Raw genomic sequence first — 25,857 nt, 5'->3', positions numbered from 1 at the left:
CATATGGTTCTTATACTTTCTTTTATTAATGTGGTGTATCATGTCAATTGATTTGCAAATATTGAACCACCCTGGAGCCCAGGAATAAATCTCACTTAATCATGTTGAATAATTATTTTAATGTACTGTTGTACTCAATTTGGCGTAGTTTGTCATGAAGTTTTGCATCCATGTTCATCAGGAATATTGACCTGTAATTCTCTTTTTTAGTAGACATTTTGGTTATGGAATCAGGGTAATGCTGGCCTTGTAGAATGAGTTTCTATTTTTTGGAATAGTTTCAGAAGAATAGGTGTTAACTCTTCTTTCAGTGTTTGGTAGAATTCCCTTGTAAAGCCATCTGACCTTGGACTTTTGTTTGCTGGGACACTTTTGATTAGTGATCCAATTTTTTTGCTGGTTATATAAGTCTGTTCAAGTTTTTTCTCTAATTTTGAATATGGTGTCATGTAGGCAAATTTTTGTTTGATTAACTGTATCCTTAGGATAAGAAATAGTATACTACCTTTTTTTTTTTTTTTTTGGTGCCAAGTGTGATTTTATTAAAACATGGGGATAGGACCCATGGGCAGAAGAGCTCCCCTGGGACCATGAGGAGAGACTGGTTATATACTATGGAGTTGGGAAAGGTAAAGTCCAGGGAAAGTTTCTAATGAGATTTTCATCTCCTAAAGAAGACTCACAGGATACTGGAGGCCTAGCTATTGTCAAGCTAAGGTTGTTTTTCCCTCTGGCAAATCATTAGCATTAAGACAGTAGGGAGTTCCTGGAGAAACCCTCAAGTATTTGTCAATGGGCTGCAGGTTATAAGGAACTTTAATTTTATCTGCCATTTCCTTCTGCCTTTGTTTCCCACATCATTCCCCCCTTAACAATTTTGACCATTAAATCTTTAAGGTTGCTGAGAGTGGGAGGTGCTTTCTTCTGTAACATCTTCCTGCTGAATAGGGGCATAGAGATGTCCCTACCTATAGTTCAACATTGGTCAGTTGGGATATTTATATATAGGAATTACCAAAGGCAGAGGCAGCCAATCCAAGGTAGACAACATATATGAATCTCCTTGAATGGAAAGGATCATCTATCTTCTAGAAGTTATAGCAGTGAAGGAGTCTTGGCACTAGGCAGGGAGACACCAGAAAAGACAACAAAGTAAGGTTAATAGTATAAAAGAAGCTTAAGGCTTTTTTAATACACTACCATTTTCTGTAAAATAAAAATAAAAACCCTTTTGTTCCAGTGAGTTACCTTGGACCTTTTAATTGAAAATCAGTTAACTATAGAGTGTGGTCTATTTTTGGACTCCATTGATTAACACATCTCTCTTTATGACAATATTCTAGTGTCTTGATTACAGCAGTCCTATAGTAAGTCTTTAAGTCAGTTAACAAAAGGTCCTTAAGTTTTATCTTCTTCCTCAAAATTATTTTGTCGGTTTTAGGTCCTTTGTAATTCCATATAAATTGATGAATAAGTCGATTTCTTAAAAAGTACCTGCTGAAAATTTGATTAGCATTGCTTTAGTTTTGCATGTCACTTTGAGGAAAATTAATCCCTTACCAATATTTAATATTCTCATCCATGAATATGATAGAGCTTTCAATTTAGGTGTTCTTCAGTTTCTTTCAGTAATTGTTTTTTGTTTTTTTTTTTGCCTGTTTGTTAGTTTTGTTTTTAATTTTCACTGTGGAGGTCTTGTATGTGCTTTAAGTTTATTCCAAAGTGTTTCCTATGTTTTATGCTGTTGTGAATGGTATTCCAAATTCAAGTTTAAATTGTTTTTGTTAATATACAGAGATATGATATCTCTGCCAACTATCCTAAATTTATTATTTGCTCCAGTAGTGTTTTTGTGGAGTCCTTGGATAACTTACATAGATTGTCATGTTATCTAAGAAAAACATTCTTTCGCTTATTCTTTTCATTCTCTATGTAGCTTGTTTGTCCTACCACCTAGCAATAGCTGTGACCACTAAAACAATGTTGAAAAACAGTAGTTAAAAATGGACATCTTAGACTTATTTGTGATCTTAGAGGAAATCATTTAGTCTTTGACTGTTAAGTATGATGCAAGCTCTAAGATCTTCATAGATAATTTTTATCGAGATGTAGAAACTTTCTTTTATTCCTAGGGTTTTTTAAATAGTGTTTTTATTATGAATGAATAGTGGATTTTATCAAATGATTTTTCTATGATTATTGTATGATTTTATTTTTAATTTGTTTATATGATGTATTTTATTGATTGATTTTTAAATATTTGGTCAATCTTGCACCCAAGCATCACCTCATTTGTATAGAATCATGCCCCTGCTTCATTGTTCTTAAATTGATATTTTATATTTATTTTTTATTGTTTTTTCAATTTGTATACTTTATTCACTTTTTAAAGATGTTTTTGTTGCTACAGTTGATCTAATTCTAGGTAATCTGCTAAAACTGGAAGCAGTAGCCCCCCCAACTTGTAGTTCTTTCTTTTGTAGAGAGCGCTGTCTCCCTGTTCCCCAAGTAACTATTCCATTGATGTATTCAGGATGCCATATTTCCAGCCACCTAATTAGTCATAGGTTTATTTCTTTAAAAATTTTTTTTTAATGTTTATTTATTTTTGAGAGAGAAACAGAATGCGAGTGGGTTAGGGGCAGGAAGAGAGGGAGACACAGAATCCGAAGCAGGCTCGAGGCTCTGAGCTGTCAGCCTGCTGTCGGGACCTGTGTCCTGACGCAGGGCTTAAACTCACAAGCTGTGAGATCATGACCTGAGCCGATGTCGGATGCTCAACTGACTGAGCCACCCACGCGCCTCCTCATAGCTTTATTTCTGATTGACTCTTCATTCTTATTGCCAGAATGATTACATTATCAAAAACTCTGATTTCAATCTTATAGCTCCTTTAAATAGTTTTGGATTTCTAGGGAAATGTATTTATTTGTATTAGAGCCATTTAAAACTTTCTGCAGATTATTGAGATTTCAATAAATCTTAGGGTTGTGTACGTGCTATTATTAACCTCCGTTGTAGAATAACCTGTCAGAATACTGAATTCCTACTTGTAATTATAAATCAGCTTCAGGGGTTGCCACACATGAAACTAGATATCTAGAGCTATCCTCAAATTTCTTAAATTTATGTTCTAACAACCTATCTTGGACACTTGGCTGTCCTTTGAATTTATTTAGTCTAACAATGGTGTCTTTTTAATGTTTATAGTACTTTACCTTATTGACAATCAATTTTATTCTTTTTTCTCAAAGTTTTCCATATTTCCTCACCATAATTCTGATAGTTTAAGGTACCTATCAACATTGTATCTATGTTTCCTATACTATAGTTACTGTGCAATTCTGTACTATACTATATAAGGCCTTGGTGAGAGACGCTTTTCACAACTATATGAATTATGTTTCATCAGTGTTCAGAAGGGGTTCTATGCTTCCAAGATCCCCCATTTAATTTTAGCTCATTTCTTAAAAATGTCTTTGTCATTTATAATTTTTTTGTTCTTTTTTTTTTTTTTTTATAATTTTTTATTCTTCTTCTCTGGTAATAGGTGGAGGTAAACACTTTGCCTGGGTTATAGGACCCACCTCAAGGAGGTGGAGAGGAGGCAAATTTATCCTTCTATAATGAAGTCAGTGACTCATTTTAGTCTTATTCAATTTTACTTTTTTAAATGTTTATTCATTTTTCAGGGGTGCCTGGGTGGCTCAGTCGCCCTGACTTTGGCTCGGGTCACGATCTCGCAGTTTGTGAGCTCGAGCCCTGCGTCGGGTTCTGTGTTGACAGTTTGGAGCCTGGAGCTTGCTTTGGATTCTGTGTCTCCCTCTATCTCTACCCCTCTCCTGCTCACACTCTGTGTCTCTCAATAATAAATAAATGTTAAAATTTTTTTTTAATGTTTATTCATTTTTGAGAGACAGGGAGAGAAAGAGCACAAGTGGGGAGAATACAAAAGAGAGGGAGACAGAGAATCTGAAGCAGACTCCAAACTCTGAGCTGTCAACACAGAGCCTGACACAGAGCTCAAACCCATCAGTGACATCATGACCTGAGCCAAAGTCAGACACTTAACTGACTGAGGCACCCAGTCATCCTAGTCTATTTCAATTTTAGAAAACAACTATTTAATGTTTTACTTATTTTTTTTAACATGAATAATTGTACTCCCTTAGTAAATATTCTAAGAACAGGAGGCACATCCTGTTTCCTTTTTTTTTTTTTTTTTTTTTGGCCCAGGTTATTTCTTGTTTTTAATTTTTTTTAACATTTATTCATTTTTGAGAGTGAGAGAGACGGAACATGAGTAGGGGAGGGGCAGAGAGAGAGGGAGACACAGAATCCGAAGCAGCCTCCAGGCTCTGAGCTGTCAGCACAGAGCCCGATGCGGGGCTCCAACCCCTGGACCGCAAGATCATGACCTGAGCCGAAGTCGGACACTTAACTGGCTGAGTCACCCAGGCACCCCACCCAGGTTATTTCTTTTAGTCTTTAATTCTAGCCTGGGAAACCCTTAGTTTGTCTGTCTGTCTTCCTTCCTTCCTTCCTTCCTTCCTTCCTTCTTTTCTTTTTTTCTTTCTTTCTTTCTTTCTTTCTTTCTTTCTTTCTTTCTTTCTTTCTTTCTTTCTTTCTTTCTTTCCTTCTTTCTTAGAAAGACTGTGCGAATTAGAGAAAAGGGCAGAGGGAGAAAGAGATAAAATCCCAAGCAGGCTCCATACTTTAGTGTGGAGTCTAACGCAGGGCTTGATCCCACAACCCAGGGATCATGACCTGAGCCGAAATCAAGAGTTAGACGCTCGGGGCGCCTGGGTGGCTCAGTCGGTTAAGTGTCTGACTTCGGCTCAGGTCATGATCTCGCGGTCCGTGAGTTAGAGCCCTGCGTCGGGCTCTGTGCTGACAGCTCAGAGCCTGGAGCCTGTTTCAGATTCTGTGTCTCCCTCTCTCTGACCCTCCCCCATTCATGCTCTGTCTCTCTCTGTCTCAAAAATAAATAAACGTTAAAAAAAAAATTAAAAAAAAAAAAGAGTTAGACACTCAACTGACTGAGGCACCCAAGTGCCCCCACTTTTATGTTTTATTTTCCATTTTGAATTTTTGCTTTTTAGAGTTTTTCAGTTTTCTCAGGTACTAACTCCATCTAGTAGAATTGACGTTGGCAGATCCTTGGCCTGTGGATCAGCACTCAGACTTAAAGAACCATCACTCTGAGCATCTTATCACATAGACTGTGTAAAATAATCTTTTTTTTTTTGTTTTTAAAATTGCAGTACATATTTGAAAAGAATATGGGATTAACCATATTTCATATGGTCATGCTTTCAATTATAATTTCTTACACTTTATGCAAACTAACAAAATGTCAGCAAATCAGCATTCCTGCCTCTCCCCCTTGTTAGACCAGCTTTTAGTTCTCTAATGTTGTTTTAACTTTGCTGCCAAAGAGTATCTTGGATCTTTTCAAAAGAAGTCCTTAGGTTCTCCCCCACCCAACCCTCCTCATCTTTTACAAAACAAAACAATTTAGGTAGGGACATATTTACATGCTTCTGACTAACTCATCAAATTTCAGAATAAAGATATGTTCTCAGATTTAGATTTATTGTAATTCAGAGAAACATGACCATGACAGTTACTGCAAGAATTTTCAGTGTTCTTAGGCAATGTACTTTTTCAACAATTAAAGTGTTTTTTTTTTCTTTTTTATTAATATTGGGCAAACCCCTGGGAGCTATACATCTCTCACATCACTTCCCACAATGAAGGCAAACCTTAGACAGAATTATGCTGTGGGCACAAATATTTATTAGCAACCAGACACTAAAAAACAGCTAAACAGATTCTTTCTACAGCTCAGGGTTAAGTCTCACTCTGCCCTTAGGCATGGAGCTAGCAAGCTTCAGGAGAGGTTAACCGGGAGGCAGATGCAAAGATACTTTGTCAGCAGGACCAGCCATATTTCTTGGCTGATAGACAGGCAATAGATTTCCCCCTTAAAACAGAAGATCGGCAGAACAGGAGATATCAAAGCTATACTGAAATTATATTAGCCTGACCTAGTTGCTACACAGTCGTTCTAACCTCCTACGTATCTTGAGTAATACTTGTTGTGCCAGTGTGTGTATATATTTGGGGGTGGAGGGGTGTAGAAATTATATATACAAACATATTATTATATATTTAAAGCATGTTTATACTATTCAAAATGCTCTGTGGTAAATTTCAGTCACAGAAATTGGGAAATGTAATTTCCTGTGGAGTATTGATTTCTGATTAGAGAATTTCAAATGTTATCGACTCTCTCCTAGTGGGTAAATTAAAGATAATTTACATATACATATATATTATACATATATGCTGAAGTGTTCTAAAAGTAAAATGCCATATAGTCAGTTAAAAAAAAAGACAAATAGGGGCACCTGGGTTGAGTTGAGATTCTGACTTGATTTTGGCTCAGGTCATGATCTCAGAGTTTGAGAGTTTGAGCCCCACATTAGGCTCTGCACTGACAGTGTGAAGCCTGCTTAGAATTCTCTTTCCCTCTTTCTGCTCCTCTCCCACTTGTGCACTCTCTCTCTCTTTCAAACATTAAGAATTAAAAAAAAAGAGAGTTTCATTCACTCCTTTATTCAACAAACATGTTAGAGACTATTGTAAACACCAAGGATAGAGACAAAACAGTGAAAAACCTTGATTGCTAAAGAAGATACAGTACAATGAAGACAAAAACGGAGGAAAGACGTCTCTTTTTTAGTAGAGAAATCAAATTAGTCATGCTGAAAAGGGAACATTTTTAACTGTGACAAAAGGAATACAATCTACAAAGTCAACTAGTCTTCCAAAAGCCTTTTTGTTCAAACTTTAACTTTATAAATACATTGCTTCCTGTGCTTCTCCTTTCCTTAACATAGAATGTGCATCAAGGCAATGTCATTGGTAACTCACAATCCCATAATTGATGCCCACTAATATATTTTTAGTTTATGCTAAATCTAGGATGTTTATCAGTAACTTCTCTTTAACATCTATTCAGGAATTATAACAAAGCTTAACCTGTAGTAGAAGGTTGTGGGGTTTTTTTTTTTGTTGTTTTTTTTTAATGCTATCTTGACCCAGGTTTGAGGCCCTGCTTAGAAGCTATTATGTTCTCTGTCTTGAGCAGCTAATTAAGACTGCACCCCCTACCACTTTCAGGCTCTGGGTTTCTTAAGGTCAGGTACCAGACAGTAGAGATAGCCCATGTGCCCTGGAGCCTGAAATCATTCAAATCAGCCAACCCTCAGGGAGCCCAGCAAACCTAGCTAACTCCACCCTACTGTCCGTAAATATGCTGCCCCCTGCAACTCCAGCTTGTTCGTACTCCGTCCAGGTTGCAGTCCTCTATGTGGCCCTATCTGGATGCCTTCTCACATTCAGAGCTGAAAATAACAGAGTTCTGCCTTTCATGTATCTAAGTGTCAGAATGTTGTGTTTCACCACCAGCAGAATTTTTAATCTTCTGAAATAATTAACAATGTGAGTAATATGGTTGACTATTGCATAGCTTTGTGAGGAAACTGCTCTTTGCTTATTAATTGGTTCCTGCTAACTACTGCAAAAGTGACTTGGGACTTTTTTGTTTCTGTTTCTGCCAGTGGTCACCAGTGTTCTCTTTACTGCATTTTCCTAGGTGTGGATACATTCAAAACAAACCGTGCTAATTGGCTGTACTTCGGGGGCTAGATTTTAGCCGAGACTGGGGGCACATCTCAGTGCATGGGAGTGATAGGCCACTATGTCACTTATTTGGGAGGGGCTTTCCTGTGTACTTTCTGTCACATTTTGTTTGCAGCAGGCCTGTTTCAGGAGCTGTCACTTGTTTGGCAGTGTTTATTATTTTGGGCAGAACTCTAGTTGGTCTGTGTGTTTTAGGTAGCCCTTGTAGAGGAAGGTGTTGGTGGGGCTCCTCCCAGTGAAAGTTATTGCCTTCTGGTCTCCTTGCCCATGTTGCTCAGGTGCTATAGTGGCGTGGCTGTCTTGTTTGCCATTACATCCTTTGATGCAGTTACTAGTGATCTTCATGCTTCTTAGTCAGAGGTATTGTATGTTGCACCCTTGGAGACTAGTAGCCCAATATTTAATCCAAAGAGGGCATGGGACAAAGATGTCACCCCTGCACCCTCCTGCCAGAGTTACCCAGTTGTTTAAATACTGCAGGACCACTGAGTCAGTGTGCTTGGTCCTTAGTAAGTGTCCCACATATGAACATGCAGAGAGACTGGTACTTTGGACAAGGAGCTTAAGGATACACTCCCAAATAAATGCTGCTATAGCTCTCTAAGTGCAAATCCCAATCCCTGGAAAGTGGAGTAGGAAGCCTTGGAACAAAATGGCTGCCCAGGAGGCAATTCCAGCAACCTGGAGGCTTGCAGTGGTGACTGAGCTGACTTCTTTTCCCCTGTTGATAAGGGAGATGCTATGGAAGGAAGAAAGTAAATAAGAGATATAGCAGGACAGAGATTAATACCATGTGAGGTGCATGAGGGGTCCAAAATTCCTTCTGAGCAGATTGATGTAGATTAGACTACTTAACTTAATATTATGTTGTAGATTGGCCAAAGGTAGAAGCCAAGAGAGAGAGCATCAAATTGATAATTAAGTGGTAGGGTAGATCACTAAAGTTTATGGCTACCAAATAAAAATGAGCAAATTTTCCCAAAGGTGATGATTTGGGACATCTTTGTTTATGTGCCTCTAGAGTTTACTGAGAGGAAATTTATTAAAAACCTAGTAAGAAGTTAAGGGAGTTTTGTTATCATTGAGACACAAAGCCTGTGAAAGCATTAAGATAATGCTCAAGCACAAAAAACAATCCCTGAAGACACAAAGTGAGCTTAGTAAAGATCTACTGTTTCCGGAATTGACATTCTACTCAATGTACATCTCTGATGTCACTTTGGATGATAATGACGAATGTTATCCCAATGAGAGTAGACGTCTGTGACACAGAAGGCACCAGTGATGAGTCCATGTTCCTGTGTCTGTATTTTCTAGTTTCCTGTTTTCCAAATCAATGTCTGTTGTTACTTCCAGCAATCTCCACCACTTTACATGGTGTTTTTTTTTTTTTAACTGTTGTGTTTTAATCCTGCCTCTAAACCATTGATCTGTGCAGTAAGTTGTACCCTCTTCAGTTGACCGCTACTCTTTTATGCACCCTTCTTTTGGCACCAATTCCTAATTTTCATCTGGAGATCCTTCCTTTTCCCCTTTTAAGTCTATCTGCCTTATATAGGTTTCCTCTTGCATGTAGATTTCCTGCAAGAGAAAATTGCAATGTAGGTATACATCAGGTGGCCATACAGTTCATTTGACCTTGACAGTTCTAATTCATGCCCATTATTTTGTTGGATTATTCTTACTGATTAGAATATAACCAATGCCATAGAAGGTGGTGAAGAAAATCCAGATCCTTGTGATCAGTTTTATTCTCTGATATTCAGGTGTTCCTGATTTTATGTCTATTCCTATTTCCTCAGATTCAGAAGCCAACACATTTTTCTTCTTTCCTGGACGATGGTTTTTTGTTCCTTGCCACAGGCATAGTCTTCATCAGTCCAAGTGAGATCCTTATAGTTCAGCTTCTATTTACTGAAATATGCAAAATAATCACAGGATATTTTATCCACTTCTGTTTCCTGCTACATTCAGCTAGCTGCTGTTTCATTCCAGTGTTCTATTTGGCTCTTTGTAAATAAATCACATGTGTCATTTAAATAAAAAAATTAAATTAAAAAATCAAATATGTTTATAGTTTCCTGCTTTTTAAACATTTGCTATACTCCCAAGAACATTTATATTTGTCTAAATTGCATACAACTGTTAAAGTACTTGATTTTTAAGGAATTTTGCCAGTGAATAAAAATTATTTTCACTGCGAAGTAACTATTTTCACCTAGACACCAATTATTAAGCAGCAGACATCTTCTGCATCAGTGGTTATTATGATGTAAACAAACTCACATAACTTGAATTATACATTTAGCTTATAGATTTTTAAAGATAAATGTGGATGTTAACGCATTTATTATAATCTGGTTTTATCAGTGAAGTTGTGTCTACTATAAGTAAAACTCAAAAGAATTACCAGTAAGTAATATCTAAATCAAAAGGATGAAAATCAACAGAGATTTTATAAATCTGTTCATTTAATTTATACATGATTGAATTGCATAAATGCATACAGAAAAAATCTAGCTTATATGTGAAAAGAAATACTTTTCTTATTGGATTTCAAGTTCAATTGTTGTCAAACAGTGCTGTTTTTTTTGTTTTAATATTGCAAGGCTAGCATTTAAAAAGGTTATGCTACACAAGGGAAAATAATGCTATGATTCATGTACAAAGGTTATTGAAAACCAGATGTTTGTCTCCAGACATATTGGAATTTCTAAAGATTCATACAGAACTATAGGTATTCAGTGTACAATTTATATGGACATCAGTCAGAGAGACATAATCATTTTGTATTCTGTATAGAATTCTAGTTTATTTTAAGGTTCCTTTCATCTTCCAGTTTATCTTAAGACACTAAAGTGTGAGTGGAATTCTCATTGTGGTTAATTTATATAATTTCCAGAATAAGCACACTGAAAATCCATACTGATAAGTTATTCTGGGATCTCCAGAATGAATTGGACTTGATTTTGTGGACTTGCATGTGTGGTGTAAATTGTCATGCAGTTAATAATAAACAATAAATTTATTTTTCATATAGATTTAATGAATATATTGGTTTAAAACTAATGCAGCAATGGCTAATAATAGTAATTTCATGAGGAGTTCTGTTGGTAGAATAATTAAAAATATTGAAAATAAGATTGGAGTTTCTACATGTGAGTACTGAATAGATAGGTTTGAAGATATCAATTCCCAGAATTCAATATTGACAGTGAAAACTTGACCAAAGAGAAAGTACAGTATTAAGAAGACATGGAATATCACAATACCCTGAGTTAAAGACTCTTAATTGAAATACGGTGTTGGTGGGGGAAGGGTTAATCTCTGATGCATCCATTAAAACATGAAGCAACCTAGGCAAAGAGTCTTTGATAGGAGTAGATCTTAATAAATCTGTATCAACTAGTGCAGTGCCTGACTCTGCCAGGGGAACAATAAATATTTGTTTGCTATATGAATAAGCCCATATTTCCCTTTTGCATTCCACTTAAGATATATAAAAGTGCATATTTTACCAATAAACCCATCAAACTAGCATTGAGCTTGCTACAGGTCAGTTATTTAAGCTATTTACATTAATCTGTAGAACTAAATATTTGTGGTGTAAATGTGGAGTTATAGATTCATACATATATGTTTCTGTCCTCCAACATTGATTCATATTTTAAACTCTTTTGACTGTGACTTCTTATTAATAAAGAATTTCTTATTCATTTTGTGCTGGTTGAATTTAGTTTTCCATTCCTCAATTTGTAGTCTGCCTTGAGTTCTCCCAACAGAGATGCAATGTTTCCCTCACATAATAACACTGCTATTTTGTGGGATTCTTTTCAGAAAGCCCATTTCTCTCTTCCTGGGAAAAATTCACCAGTACTTGGGACACTAAGTTTTCTATCCACACAGCACAAGATGATCATTTTTATTGCTCTGAGGAGAGCTTTTAAAGGTTTGTCACCAAATTGTCTGTAGTTTCCTTTCCTACATAAATTCAACAGTGGTTTTTGCTATATATTTATAGCAACCTTCAAAAAAACTTCTGAAGTGATAGTTTTTGGCTGTTATAAAAATAACATAAAATGATTATTTTAGGTATATTCTTATTTTTTTAATATTTTTTTTTCTAGTGAAGAGCAACGTACCTGCTATAGGTCGACCTATAGCAATTCTGGAAATGCGTTAATAAACTGAGTTTCAGAAAGTGTCATGGAATGTATTTTAGTATTTAATCCTATGTAGAGAACCAGTTCTACTGGCAAACTAATTTTTTAAAAATGAACGTATTTCAAGTACCAAAGAATGTCACTAAAGAAACTTCACACAGTCTTATTAGAATACTCTAGGGGCACCTGGGTGGCTCAGTTGGTTGGGCGGCCGACTTCAGCTCAGGTCACGATCTCGCGGCTTGTGAGTTCGAGCCCCGCGTTGGGCTCTGGGCTGATGGCTCCGAGCCTGGAGCCTGCTTCCGATTCTGTGTCTCCCTCTCTCTTTGGCCCTCCCCCATTCATGCTCTGTCTCTCTCTGTCTCAAAAATAAATAAACGTTAAAAAAATTAAAAAAAAAGAATAATCCTTGTTCATATCAAATGTTATCTGTCAAGAAAGAATTTCATGGCCATATCTCTGTCACCGACATGAGAAACTGCCAATATATTAAAGATGGCCTTTTAATTTATGAGTTAGAGCAAAAACGCAAAGCAAATATCATTGTCCCTAGACAGAATATTCATTTAAATATGGAATTGCATTAAACCTGACAGTTTATAGAAAAAAGTGATCTTCAATCTAAAACAGAAAAACACTTTATTTATGTAAGCTATAATAAGAAATAGATAAAATTAAGGATCTTATGTTTTCTTACTAACACTCTTTTTTCTCAAAAATAATGTTTAAAATTGGTGTATAAAAATTGGAAGTGTAAATTAAGATGGTATTCTAGTTTCCAAGTCTAAAGTGATTTCTCTAAAAATCTGAACACCTTAAAAACAAATAGTGTTATTAAGGAAAAATATGATTTTATATCATTTTATATTCTATGAAGTGTCATTTTTGTGATTAAAATTGTTTACTAAATTTTACCAAGTAATATCTTTGCAAAATTGCTAAAACAGCTTTCATCACCTCTGATTTAAGGCATGAATAATATTATATATTAACTTAAGCATACTGTAATTAAAAAGTAGAAGAAGTGGAAAAGTTGAGAGAATTAACAGTATCTCAGAATTTGCTCATATATCTTTTTCCAGTCACTTTGCCCAAAGATAACTTCTGTTGTGACTTCTAATATCATATGTATTATTTTGTTTTGTATTTAAACTGTATAATACAGTTTATGCTCTTTTTTTTTCTTCAATATATGCTCCTTTATACCCAACTTCTTTTACTTATTATACTTGGGAGATCTTCCACAATTTTCCTTGTAATGATAGTTTGTTCTTTCTCATTGCCGACTAGTATTTCTATGTTTAAATACAACCTTTTCTACTGAAAACATTAATTTTTAGTTTTTGACTATTATGAGTAATATTGGTATATACACAAACTTGTGCATTAAAAGAAAAAAAATTAATGTTTATTTATTTTGAGAGAGAGACAGAGTGCAAGTGGGGGAGGGTTAGAGAGGGAGATGCAGAATCCCAAGCAGGCTCCAGGCTCTGAGCTGTCAGCACAGAGCCCAGCATGGGGCTCAAACTCATGAACCATGGGTTCATGACCTGAGCTGAAATGGGACGCTCAACTGACTGAGTCACCCAGGTGCCCCCACACTTGTGCATTTTAAGGGAATGTTATATTTGCCCATCTGATAACAATATACTTGAAAGGTCATGAGTGGGCTAATGGCTAATAATGTATTTGGCTCCAGTAGATGCAGCAAAAGTGTTCACAGTGGTTTACACCAGATTTAACTCCCACCAGCAGTAACTGAGAATTCTAACTGCGTATACTCACTAACTTTGGTATTGTCTGTCTTTTAGGCCTGTCCTCAGTTGTGAAAATATTCTACGTTTTCTTTTAAAAGATTTTCTGGGGTGCCTGGGTGACTCAGTCAGTTAAGGGTCCAACTTCAGCTCAGGTTATGATCTCATGGTTCATGAGTTCGAGCCCCGCGTCGGGCTCGGTGCTGACAGCTCAGAGCCTGGAACCTGCTTCTGATTCTGTGTCTCCCTCTCTCTCTGACCCTCCCCTGCTTGCACTCTGTCTCTCTCTCAAAACTAGATGAACATTAAGAAAAATTTTTAAAAAAGACTTTTTGCTTACTCTTCGTAGAACAGTTTTTGTCACATACTGAGCACTTTGTAAATGTTACTCTTATTTTTTGTGAAGATTTTAGTAAAAAAGAGATAATTAGTTCTAAGAAGATAGAATTCATACTTCTTGGGGATTTACCTTATAAAATAAATAAATAAATAAATAAATAAATAAATAAATAAAGATATAAGCAGAGAATCAAATTTTTAATTTTATTAATACAGGAGGTCTAGTTCAAAACTGCTTCTAATGTCTTTAAAAATTTTTTTAAGTTGTTTATTATTTTTGAGAGAGAGAGAGAGAGACAGAGAGAGAGAGACAGAGAGCAAGCAGGGAAGGAGTAGAGAGAGAGGGAGACACAGAATTGAAAGCAGGCTCCAGGCTCTGAGCTCTCAGGACAGAGCCCAATGTGGGGCTTGAACTCACCGCGAGATTATGACCTGAGCTGTAGTCAGGCACCCAATCTACTGAGCCACCCAGATCCCCAAAACTGTTTCTAATTTCTGATTGAAAACATTTTCAAGGAATATATTTTATAGTATCCCAAACTGCTTTTGGATTTAGGAATTTTATGTTTTTTCTTTTAATATGCATTGCAAAGAAATTAAGAATATTTTCAAAATCCTTATACCTATTATATACTCTTTGTCATGATGACATTACTCATTCCATATTTATTTTGTAAGGCAATATTTACCTAAACATCACATTATTTACCCTGAAAAGCTAAAAGTAACATGAAACCATTTAATTCAAGAAATGAGAAATCCTGATATTAGGATTGAAAAGGAATCACTTATATTTGTAAGAACATTGAGAAAAAAATATACCAACATTAAATATCAAATACCTTAGAGTGAACATTAATGAATACTTAAATCCAGTGCTCTGTATTTTCAATAATTGGTATGTGTTTTTCAGTTAATGCATGATACTTTAATAGAAAAAAAATTAAAAGGATAAAAATCTTACATAAGAAAAACTTCTTTGTGTTCCATGAATTTGAGAGACTTAAAAAAGAAAAAAAAAAAAAAAAGGCAGTTGTCTGGCTTACCAGAAATGCTTCTCAATATTGAGATTGAATTCCCTTGGAAAGTAGTTGCAATCAATTTTCATTTGATACATTCAGCTACTCAATGAGATTAGATGTTAGGATTTATAGTATAACTTGTTGTGCAAATTATAGCTCTTTTGCAAGGGTGAAGACATGGAGAGAGTATGCAGTATATTTCACAAACTTGGTGTTCTGCTTTAAGTGGATACATAAAGTCGTAGTGATCTGATCAGAAGGGAAGAAGAGCAACGTTTCAATTTGAAAGGAAGCTGTAATGATTTGAAATATTGTTCTTGTAGTTCACTTGGAGTCTGGTAAAGCTATAGAAGCGGAAATCTAAAAGGAGAAAGAAACACTTCAGGCACAGGGAATTTCTCCATTGGAAACTGAAGCCTATTTCTGTTATATGACTGCAGGGACGCCATTTACAACATGTTTATGACAGTACTGGTATTGTGAAGTAGAACATCTTTGACATAAGTTAAGAAATGGTAACTGATAATGTTAAGTACATCTATATGTGTATGTGTTAAAAAGGGAAATTAAACAGTAATTTAAAATAAAAATATTGAGTATACAACTTAATTCAAGCATTTCTTTCTGTTAGTTTTCATTACTAAAGTTAGACTGGAAATTCTAAACCCAAACCACTTCTTATCTGTTTTATTGTACATGATTAACAGTCATTCAATATAATCTCAATGTCAGAATAATAGGTCAAATATAAACTGTTGTTTCAGGCTCGGATTAGAAATAGAATCTGTCTCCATCTTGTAAACTCCTTCCTTTGTATGAGGATATATTATGTGATCAATATTATAAATCCATTTCCTAAAATAATTTGATTCTTTCTCTATTTAGCTGTTAATGTCAGAATTGATTAAATTGAGAGTACAAAACTATGGGTGTTTACTGAAAGCTCCAACTAAAGGTCAATGGGGAAATTAAGGCAAGACTTTTTAGTAATGTAAATACTGATATTTCACTATAATGAAAAAGCTGTGGTAGTCTCAGAATTTCTTACTGCATTTTGTAACATTTATTTAAGAGTATTCACTAAACTGATGAGGAGGTTAGCTTGACACAGAAAAAGGAAAAAAAACCACATTTTTTAAATAAAAAAATATACTTTATTCTCATGCCAATATTACAATAACATAATTTTTTAAGTTTATTTATTTATTTAGAGAGAGAGAATAGGGGTGGGGAAGAGAGAGGGAGCAAGCAGGCTGCACTGCCAGCACAGAGCCCTATGCAGGCTTGGACCCATGAACCATGAGATCATGACCTGAGCTGAAACCAAGAGTTGGATGTTTAACCGACTGAGCCACCAGGCGTCCCTATAATAACATTATTATAATTTTTATTTATTATCATTATTGTCATCAGCAGCAGTGTTTCATTGCATGGTATTAACTGTTTCAAACTCTCCTAAGCATTCAGACTGCATTAACTAAAACCTTACAACAAAATTTTGAGATCAATACTGTTTTATTTCCCCAAATGTTTGAAAAGTAAGTAAAACTTAAAGTACTTTACTAAAAGTTCAACAAAGATCACAAGCTATGTATAAAAAGAGCACTAGATGAGAAATCAAGAATCCTTTATTATTTTTTTCTGCCTATTTCTAAAGTCAGATAGGAAGATATGCAATTAGGTATTCTATTTTCAGTTAAGTACAGGAAGATTGAGTTCATACTGTCCAGGCATTGTTTTCCACTGAATATTTTATTTAATAGTTCAACTCTGCACTGTTAGTATTTTACCTTTTTAATAGATAAGCAAACTGTGGTTTGAGAGGTTGAGTGTTTCCTCCAAAATATATAGTGGATATAGGAAGGAATTAAATCTAGATCTATTTCAGACATGAAAGTTCAGGCTCATTCCATTATCCTAATTCTTATCCCTACAATTTTAGATCACAAAGTGATTATATGCTATGCCAATTTTAAAAAGTTTTCCAGCATTAACATTTCTTCACAGACACTCACTGAGTAACTTAAAAGGTTCTAATAAATGACTTGTGTTCCAAATAAACAAATCCAATGCAATTTGTGGTTTATTGCTCTACTTGACTTCTCATCAGCGGTTGATGCTGTAGGTCAGCCTCGTCCTAGAAATGCTCAGCTTTTCTACTTCCAGGAAAGCATGGTGCTGTTTGTTTTCTACTTCCTGGCCACTCTCAAGCTTCTTCATTAACTCTTTAAAGGGTGATGTTTCCCTAGGTTCAGTCTTTAGAAATGGTTAAATTTGCCAAGTAAATAGAGACATAGAACCTATTTTATTTTTATGAATAATTTTGAAATGTGTAGGAGTTACTATGTATGTTAATACTGTTATTAAGGATAAATATCATTCTGTTATTTTAAAACCTTTACAAGTGCCTGATTCATGTATGAAGCAGTTATGTCATCTTTTAGTGATGTAGACAGACATACTCTTTATATTGAAATATAAGGTTTAATTGGGGAATTGAGAAATATTCATTTGTGTGTCACTCTTTATAGAAATGTCATTTATGAGGGACTGTGATTCATAGGATTTTCGTGTTGGTAATGAAGTAGACCAGAGAGTCAATCTAGGGTCACATTCCTAGTATTGTGCATAGACTGAAAGTGATTTCAGGCTGTCAAAAATACTTAACCTGACAATATATTTCTTACTCAGAAGCTTAGGTGTTCTTTATCATTATAGAAATAATATAATATGTTTCAGAATCCTATGAATAGTTTGAGTTTTATGAATCTAATGGACAAAACACATTAAATTCCTGAATTGTATTGTGTATTTACAAAACTACTAGTAGAAGAGACTTAAGATTTTTTTCTTAAGTCAGGTAATTTTCTGTCAATAATAAACATAAAAGAGAATATAAGTATAATCAAGGGAGAGGCAATGTTAAATAACTGTTAAAAATTTGGGCCATGTAGATATAAATCTTGGGTTAGTGTTCTAGTCCACCATTTATTAGAGGTAGGTCTGACCATGTTACTTAATGTTTCTATATCCTATTTACTTATCTGTATATTTGAAGTAATATTTCTATTTTATAGATTTAGGATTTTTTTTTAAATAAATTTCAATTTCTTGGGACAGTGCCACATCTTGCATACTTTACAAATGTTATCTAAATTGTTACTAAAAAGTCAGAATTGAACATGAACACAATTCCAGACTGGAAGCCAAAAGATCTGTTCTTAAAATCTATATCATCAAAAAAAGTAGGCAAGTATTAGTGTTGGTGGTCAATAACATATAAATATTTGCATACCCTGTCTATATTAAAAGGCTGTTGTTTACATCAGTTTGATTTCTATATGCAAAGCTATACTATAAACTAGTGCTTGCTTTGGCAGCACAGATACTAAAGCTATACTATAAACTAAATCATTATATTAATGCTCTAATTTATGCTCAACCTTGTTTCTAGAGTGATTTAACTACAGTGATCCTAATTTAGAATTTCTGGTACAGAATTAAATTCATGTCCTCACACACTGGGAAATAAATTCTGGATGTTTTGTCTTCTAATGTGGCCTCTGTTTACCTGACCTGGATGGACCATCTCCCACGGTCTACCTTATATACTGCATTTAAATTATATAACATAGGATGCATAATTATGCAACATAAGATGCATAAATGTTTCAGGATTCTGAAACGTATTATTTCTATAATGCTAAAGAACAACTGAGTGTCTAAGCAAGAAATATATTGGCAGGTTAAGTATTTTTGACAGCCTCAAATCACTTTCAGTTTATACCCAAACATATATTCAAACACAGATAATGCTTTCTTCTGGAATACATATATTTACAAATGATCTTCCCTCTTCCAGTAGAAATACCCTGCCTCCTCCCTATTCAGATGCACTATAAGAATGTAAGAGTGACATATGAAAGCATTCAACATCCAAATATGCTTTCATCAGTTATGTGTGCTCCATTGTCTGCTACTGACTGGAAATTTAGAGAAATGTCAGAATAAACAGGTCAATATCAATCAGTAACAAGCTAAATGTTACATAATTAAAAAGTTGGGTTAACCAAAATAGAGTGAATGGGTCCAAGCATTATGGCTAGGAAGATACCATAAAGAGTAAGGAGCTTAGTGTTGAGGTAAATAAACATGAGAAAACGGTTTGTTAAATACAGAGAACCCACTAGAGATTATAAACTGACCCATGAAACACCCTGCACAGTATTTAGTCTTCCCCAAGGGATAGACCCTCATAGATATAATGACGCAAGATAATAGAAAATGGTGGGGTTGCTATTGTTGGTGTCTTCTGACTGCCCCACCCCTCATACTTTATTGTTGTCATGGGCAATTTCATTTGGGACCTTCAGGTGGCCAGAATTGATTCATGGAAATGTCACATTAATTTGTTCTACCTTGAATATTTAAAAAATCTTATAGGGTCCTGTATAATAGGACAGGCCTATTTTTGTAAACAAAATGTAAGGGAGAAAATTGTAGCGCTGTATAAATCTTTAGTAAATGCTATTTGTTGCATGATCATGGATAATAAGACATCTCAATTTAACCTCACAGGTTTAAAATTAAGCACATTAATCTTTAAAAAAAAATTTTAATGTTTATTTATTATTGAGAGACAGAGCATGAGCATGAGCATAGGAGGGGGAGAGAGAGAGGGAGACACAGAATCCGAAGCAGGCTCCAGGCTCCGAGCTGTCAGCACAGAGCCTGACGCAGGGCTAGAACTCACAAACCCCGAGATCATGACCTGAGCTGGAGGTGGACACTCAACTGACTGAGCCAACTAGGCGCCCCTTAAGCACATTAATCTTAACAATGAATTAATATAAACATGATTGGAAATGCTATTTATTTGTACCTGTCTGGTATTTTCAAATATATAGGCATTTGAGAGACAAGTAAAAATCTTTGCATACACTGTGTGATAAATTAGTGATCTAAACAAAGGTGAGTTCCTCTTTTTTTAAAAATTTTTTTAACGTTTGTTTATTTTTGAGACAGGGAGAGACAGCATGAACGGGGGAGGGTCAGAGAGAGAGGGAGACACAGAATCTGAAACAGGCTCCAGGCTCTGAGCTGTCAGCACAGAGCCCAACGCGGGGCTCGAACTCACAGACCGCGAGATCATGACCTGAGCCGAAGTCAGATGCTTAATTGACTGAGCCACCCAGGCTCCCCCCTTTTTTTTTTTAATTTTTTTTTAACATTTAAAGGTGAGTTCCTCTTAATAAATGTTCATTTATTACTCTTAATAACTGACCATAGTAAGTTTATCTGCATCTCCCACTATAATAATCTGGTTAGGTTTCATAATCAATAACTGACTTGCTAATATTTGTAAGGAACTATTTCCAGGTATGTCATGTACTACCCCAAACTGTTAAGAACCAAGTCAGGAAAATCAGAGAAGGAAGTGATATTTCTGAATTGTTGATATGTTGATATATTTGGTCTTTCATGGTTTTTAATATGTAATTCCGACTAAGATGTGGGGATTAGAAGTGTAAAGATTGTGATAGAATGGAAGTGACACTTGAGGGAAATTTTGATTCTTAGTTTTTGAAGTGAAAAGGATATTTATATAGATTGAGATTTATGAGTGCCTTGGTATTCATGAGTTTCTATAGGGCATTGGCTGACATAGAGCAGTATAAAGGCTCATATGGTGAGCATAAACACTGATGTAAGTATGGGTGGGCGAAGGGGAAGGGAGTTTTGGGAGGGACCATAGGACAATATAACACTTGATGTCTTTTGGGACATAGGTATATGGACAATTCAGTGAACTTGAGAATCACGAGATAACTGGTTTTCCTCAATTAGAGGCTGACCACATTTGGTCTAGACCTCTTAGAGACTGTCTTTATGTATGGTAAGAGTCCCATGGAAGAGATATGAGATAGGGCTACAAAACAGGGTTTATTCTACATGTGTGGAATTAGGGGCTCTATAAAGTGTTACAGTAGTTCCTAGACCCTTATGAAGCCACATTATAGAAATCTTACATATTAATGGAACAAATAGAGAATGATCTTCATCTTCATATGCAGAAGGATAGCATCAAGGGCATACATGAAAGATCTTAATTGAATCCATTTTATAATGAAGCAATTTATTCAGATATCAGAAAAATTTAACATAAATTTAAAGTGTTTTTAATGACCTGACTACCAACTAAGAAAAGCAAAAATACACACACACACACACACACACACACACACACACATATATGTATGTATTTTTAAAAGTTTATTTATTTATTTTGAGGGAGAGTGAGCGTGAGCAGGGGAGGGGCACAGAGAGGGGCTCCTTGCCATCAGTGCAGAGCCTGGGGCTCATTCTTACCAACCATGAGATCATGACCTCAGCTGAGACCAAGAGTCGGACTCTTAACCCACTGAGCCAGTCAGGTGCGTAGACATTTTTAATATATTAAAAATACATTTTAATTCTACATATTAATATTTAATATGTGCATTTCACACACACACATATATAAAAGAAGATCATATATATCAATATGTCAACAATTCAGAAAGTCACTTTATTATATATACATATAAACTTTAATTCCACACAGAACTTGCCAATTCAGGAGATGATATATGAGAAAATTCTGATGGCTTGTTCACATCATCCTGTTTTCAATCGCTTTATCTTTTTTTCCCCCCTGCCAGCAAAGGGAATAGAATGGTGATTTAGAAATGGATGTATGGCAAAAAAACATTCCTTTCATTCAAGTGTTAAAAACAGTATGTTTCATTTCTCTTTGACTTTGAAGTGTAAGGGCTAATTGTTATATACTTCTTTAGTAGTAAATGTTTTCACAGCTCACCTTACGATTTATAGTTGCAGAAATACAAATGAAACTCCCTAAGTCATTCTGCACTAAGGGAACAAAGTGACATTGTGAGCTACCAGATTGTATATTGCTGGGAATGTCCACATTGTTGAAATCTTGTTTAATTTACCTACACAGAAGCAATATATATATTTTTTATTTTGTAGCATCACTGTTGTCTTATTTTTGTGTACATTGTTAGCACACATTGTTAGCACAATTGTTTACTACAGTTGATAACATTTCTCAAAAGAAAAATTAGAGTTTCTCTTCTTGATTTAGGAAATGTGTTTCTCTTTAGGTACCTAGCATTATAAAAAGAGACAAGCTATAATACATAACTAGAAACAACATGAAAAGAATGATGTTAGAATAAAAAATAACTTTCATTAATTTGAAAAGGTTGACCATGCTTTAAAACCAGTTAGGCACAGTAAGAGTTTTGTAGACTTTTTCTAATGCTTCCTTGTAAGTTTCTGAAATCTTCTCAGTGTGACAGAATATCATAATTTACATTCTGAACTTGAATCTGTTCTCGTTAGAGTAACTGTCGGTAAATGTCAAGGAAGACCATTGTTCACTTGATTGACGAAATTTATAATTTTTATTTATATATCTAATTCTGATATTTTGAGTGATATGGCAATGACATTGCACCTATGTTTTCTTTATAAGACAGTTTATAATAATCTATTTTGACTCAAGTAATTAAAGACAAATATTCAGATTTTAACATTTAAAAACATATCAATGTTGTTTATCCTAATGCAAAACCAAAGTTTTCATGATTCTTAACATTATGTTAAGTAACATTGTGTTACTCTCTGTATAGTGTTTTTTTTTTGTTTTGTTTTGTTTCATTTGTATCTCATTTCAGGAAGTTGTTGTTACATCTTTAGTTGATAGTTTTATTTCACAATTTTTTTTACTTCTCTAATTTTTGCAGCATATATGTATATTTTGCATCCTAGATTAATCCTAAATGTCTCTAATACTTTCGGGGTTATAGAGCTTTGTATTTTTTTCTCAATTCAGTGATATTCTTGACATTTTCCCCTAATTGTTTCTTGTTTTTTGATAATCAAATTATTTGTTCCATGGCTCGATATTTCTGAAATTCAGTGATTATGTTTAAAACTCAAAAAAATTGATCTCAGATTTTTTCCAGTTACTGATTTCTACATTTCTTTTATAAATATGGTTTCCATATGTGTGTTTCTGGGAGTATTGAATAATTGATTATATAATTTTTCTGTGTCTTGTTTTTTTTTTTTTCTTTCCCAGTAAGTAAAGACTTGAGTTTCCTCTTCTTCTTTTGAATATATATATATATATTTTTTTCTGTGATATGTGTCCCCTAAATTTAGGAGATGAAATCAGCTCTGAAATAGATTTCATGGACTCTCATCAATATGATTAGGCCTACATAAAGAATGAAGGGTAAAATTGAGGGGTATTTTAATTTTGAGCTGTCAGTTTTTGAGATTTTCTAGTCCATGGGAAATAGAATGGGAGGCACAGCCAGGGACAGTCCTGGCAGAAACAGTATTACAGCTGCCCAAAATGACTTACTGAAGAATCTACCCTCCTTATATGGCACACATGCCTCTGTGAGAAACCAGCCTTTTCGTATGACTTTTGGGGCAAGTAGAAAACAGATATTTCATACTCTGGCAAACATACATTTCTTGTGGGGGAGGATGGCTATGAAGATTGATATTTGGCCCCATATTGAGTCAGAGTCACATCTTACAGACATATCCTTTCATTTCAAACTGGGGAAATATTATTATTATTATTATTATTATTATTATTAATTATTATTATTATTTTCTTGGGGATTCCTTTGACTTACATTCAAGACAGTGCAATCCTCTGCAAGCTATAAACTTCTGATTAGTCTGGACTCTTCTTAAACTGGTCATATATAAGCAAAACATCTTATAAAGTTACAATTAAATTTTTGATGTGGCTATCACTTCATATATGGTCTCAATGTTTGCATATGAATATATATATGTGTGTGTATACATATATGTACACAGAGACCTACATATATCACTTTTATTGTAATGAAAATTTAGGAATTTAGGAGAAAAATTGGACTTGAGTAACTTGGACTGTGAGTAACTTGTTCTGCAAGGATGATGAAACATTTCTAATAAGTTTTAACTTGATAAACAAGCGATGTCTTGCAATATGAATAGTATGTGATGTCCAGTGTCACATGATCACAACTGAACCAATAGTTCACTTTGATATACAAGTGCTTTGTTTTACAGGCATGTTTCCAGAGCAAATTATACTCCCAAACTAAGGTTTTACTGTAGATGTCATTGAACTACTTATTACATAAGCTCAAATAACGAAATTGAACTTCTTTTGTAAAAGTGAAGAATATAACTTTATTTATTTAAAAAATATCCATTTTTTAAAAATTTATTTTTAATGTTTACTTATTTTTGAGAGACATATACAGAATGTGAGTGGGGGAGGAGAGAGAGAGAGGGAGACACAGAAACTGAAGCAGGCTCCCGGCTCTGAGCTGTCAGCACAGAGCCTGACACAGGGCTGGAACCATGACATCATGACCTGAGATGAAGTCAGATGCTTAACCAACTGAGCCAGCCATGTACCCCAACAATATAACATTGTAATAAATAATGCATATCAAGTGTCATTTTGAAACAAAATATTTGAGAATATTGTCATTAAAAATTATTCAAGTTGGGGCACCTGGGTGGTTCAGTTGGTTGGGGAACTGACTTCAGCTCAGGTCATGATCTCATGGTCTGTGGGTTCAAGCCCATCTATACTGACAGCTCAGAGCCTGGAGCCTGCTTCAGATTCTGTGTCTCCCTCTCTTCTCTTCTCTCCCCACCCCTTTGTGTTGTATCAAAAATAAATAAACATAAATTTTTTTTTTTTAATCAAGTGAATGCTAAATCAAAAGTTCACATATTCTACAGGGTCATATCAGTTATAAACAAAGATTTAAAGAACTTCTCAAGTTCATCTATATTTGTGAGAGTAGAGCAAAGATACTTTTCCATTGAATAATTTGGGGTTATGTATGACTTCCCCCTCACTCTTAGCATATGAATTCATTTAACTAATTGATTTAACTGAAACTTTATAGACACATGGCAGTTGTGTGAACTTGTGATCACAAGTCAATGACTTCAAAATAATAAAATAAACACGTTTTTTTCTGATTTTCTTTAATTTTCATACTTGCAAGTAGAATTTTCATTCAGTTTAAGTACATATACAAAATGCTTTATTTTTTCCTTTTAGAACATATATTTTGTGAAACATCACTTTAAGTATTAGGTATATATTATGCACCACCAGTTACTGTTTCAAACTGGGATATTTACAGAAGGGCTAATGACACATAATAACACAAATCAGAAAAAATAGAAAGTAGAAACAAGTTTAAGAAATGAATTATTTTGACATTGTGGTAAATGTATATTGATTTTGTATTTATAGTTATAATTTATTTTATGTTTGAAGTTTTTTTTTTTTTTTTTTTTTATGTATTTTGAGAGACAGTGCAAGCAGGGGAGGGGCAGAGAGAGAGAGATGTAGAGAGACAGAATCCCAAGCATGCCCCACACTGTCAGTGCACAGCTGACGGGGCTCTAACTCATGAACCAGGGGATCATGACCTGAGCTGAAACCAGGAGTCACTTGGACATTTAAATGACTGAGCCACCCAGGTGCCCATAGTTGTAATTTATTAATCTGATACCTTAACTAACCAACAAAATTAAGACATTTGTCACAGTTATAGGAGCAGAAATAAGGAACGTTTCCAAGAAAAATTGCATTCAGTTTTGTGTACAGGACTATTTCAATAATGTACATGTTTTTCTTTTTAATTTTGCTATAGTGACATTCAAATTTGGCATTTATTTTAATGTGGATTTTCTAGAAAAATGAACAGACTTTTAAAACTGTAATGTACCCAACATACTATCTGTTATTCATTTATCACT

Source organism: Panthera tigris, chromosome A1 (assembly GCF_018350195.1).
Source record: "Panthera tigris isolate Pti1 chromosome A1, P.tigris_Pti1_mat1.1, whole genome shotgun sequence".
NCBI classification, from domain to species: Eukaryota; Metazoa; Chordata; class Mammalia; order Carnivora; family Felidae; genus Panthera; species Panthera tigris.
Note: the sequence above shows the minus strand (reverse complement) of the source record.